Raw genomic sequence first — 2,618 nt, 5'->3', positions numbered from 1 at the left:
CCCTTAGATGTCCTGGGCCGCACGCGCGCTACACTGAAGGAATCAGCATGTTCTCCCTGGCCTAGAGGCCCGGGCAACCCGTTGAAACTCCTTCGTGCTGGGGATTGGGGTTTGCAATTATCCCCCATAAACGAGGAATTCCTAGTAAGCGCGAGTCATAAGCTCGCGTTGATTACGTCCCTGCCCTTTGTACACACCGCCCGTCGCTACTACCGATTGAATGATTTAGTGAGGTCTTCGGACCGACACGCGGTGGCTTCACGGCCGTCGGCGTTGCTGGGAAGTTGACCAAACTTGATCATTTAGAGGAAGTAAAAGTCGTAACAAGGTTTCCGTAGGGGAACCTGCGGAAGGATCATTAACGTGTGTGTATGTGTGCGAGACGCGTGATATGTTCACGAACGTTGTTGCGCCGCTGTTGCTGTTGTTGCTGTTGCGACGACGACGACGACGACGACGACGACTTCGTACATACCGTGTTTACACATATATATATGTAATACATCCATAATGATATATATATATACGACATATATACATATATATGTACGTACGCGCGCGCTGCTGTTCGTATCTAATGCGGACGAGCGCGCGCGCGTGTGCGTGCGTGTGTGTGTGCGTGTTTGTATATATGTATAAAAAATAAAATGTGAAATAATTGTCTCTAGCGTCTATTACGCCTAACGGCGCAGCGGCGACGGCGCCGTGGCGGTGGCCGGTGGCGGTGGTGGCATTCGTCGAAAGTGCTACCGCCGCCGCTGCCTCCGCCGCCGTCGAAGCGGCCGGGTGGCGGAAAAACGCCGAGAGACGAGCGCCGACCGGGGCATACCAAACGGAGCGTTCGAAGCGGTGAAAATCCCCACTGCCTAGCTCAGGCCCTTTATTGTCGGTTGGCGCTATACAAAACGAAATTTAAGCGGTTAGAAAGATGACAATGTCGTGCGTCACGCCAGCTCGTTGGGGGGTGCGCGGGTCGTCGTCGTTCATCATTCTAAAGGATTCGCGTCGGGGCGTTAAGCTTTTTCGGTGCCGTTTCTTTATGAACGCCTCGGCGCACATGAATTCGACCAACTTTCGACGTTAATACATAAAAACGGACAATCAAGTGGCCGACGGCGAGAGCCGTAGGCCGCTACCGTAAGTAATAACAACATTAAGAAAAAACCATTACCCTGGACGGTGGATCACTTGGCTCGCGGGTCGATGAAGAACGCAGTTAACTGCGCGTCATAGTGTGAACTGCAGGACACATTTGAACATCGACATTTCGAACGCACATTGCGGTCCGTGGAGAAATATCCAGGACCACTCCTGTCTGAGGGCCGGCTGTTAAAATATAAAAACCACACTGTTCGGTGTAGAACGCGCGCTACGTGCGCTCGCGCCGGTCGATGCGCGCGGCGGTGACGCGCGACGCGGCGGCGGCGGGTTGGTGGGGGGTGATGAACGAGCTCGCGGACGGTGCGATGGGACGATCTCTAATAAGAGTCTCTCGTCCGCGCCGCCGCGGCTCTCACTCTCTCTCTCTCACTATCCGCCGTCGCTGTCGTCGCGCTGCCGCTGCCGCACTACCGCGCGCGGGCGAGCGGGCGCGCGCTCTTTCGAACAATTGACGGTTTCCGTTGAACGTTCTTCGCGACGGACGACGGACGGCGGGGTGCTGCACCCCTCACGTCCGCGTACGCGCGGAGCGCGTTTACGGTCCGTTTAAATATATCGAATTGTATTGAATATGAAACGAGTGTGAAAAGATTACACGCATCGCTAAGACGCGAGTCTTCGTAGTGCGGTCTTCGTCCGAGCTCATCGGTTCGTGTATACGATATAATAAAATATATCGGAAGCACAGACGACGCGTCTCCGACGGATGCGACCGGCAGGCGGTGAATGTTTTCTTGCGCGGCAAGCGTAACGCACACACAAACATATGTAAGTAAACATTACGTGATGTTCATGTGCGCGCGCGCCTAGCCCGATGCGAGAGAGTTCACCGCTCGTCGTCGCTACGCATCCGTATTATGTCGGTGATACGCGTCGTCGTTCCAGTGCGAACGTTATATTATCGTATCGATACGGACCGATACCGAAAGGGCCGGACGATCGATCGCTAACGAAAAGTACTCGCGCTCGCGTATGCGTGTCGAGATTTTCGTTTACGCTCGTATCATCATAATCATCATCGTCATCGTCGTCGTTCATCGCGCAACGCGTGTTGTGTGTGCAGCGTTGCGTTGTGCGTGCGCGCGTCTAGAGACCTCTAAGGACTCGCGACGCGCGCGCCTCGCGCACGCGCACTCGCTCTGCGACGCGCGATGATCGCGACGGTGGGGGTGGTGTACGGTAGGCGGACTCGACGTCCGAAGGGCGTCCCGCGACGACGACCGGCCGCCGTGCGCGCTTGCTTGCTTGCGCGCGCGGTCCGTCGGTTCGTCGTCGTCAAAAATATAATAAGGGACGTCGCGTACGGATATCGCGTCTGCCTCGAATTTTTATCGTTGGCCTCAGATCAGGGAGGATCACCCGCCGAATTTAAGCATATTAGTAAGCGGAGGAAAAGAAACTAACAAGGATTTCCCTAGTAGCGGCGAGCGAACAGGAAAGAGCCCAGCACTGAATCC

General features: G+C 55.2%; 1 non-coding gene across 1 annotated transcript; it reads left to right on the top strand.

Moving 5' to 3' along the window:
- Window positions 1-1,168: 1,168 nt before the first annotated feature.
- Window positions 1,169-1,325, top strand: LOC137929217 (5.8S ribosomal RNA). The gene has a single exon (XR_011108782.1). It is a non-coding gene; the product is annotated as a 5.8S ribosomal RNA (ribosomal RNA).
- Window positions 1,326-2,618: the final 1,293 nt, after the last annotated feature.

This window comes from Battus philenor, unplaced genomic scaffold (genome assembly GCF_028537555.1).
Source record: "Battus philenor isolate CCGP_79_NKW_IND1 unplaced genomic scaffold, ilBatPhil1.0.hap1 SCAF_45, whole genome shotgun sequence".
Lineage (NCBI taxonomy): Eukaryota > Metazoa > Arthropoda > Insecta > Lepidoptera > Papilionidae > Battus > Battus philenor.
This window is presented reverse-complemented; position numbering and strand designations above follow the sequence as displayed.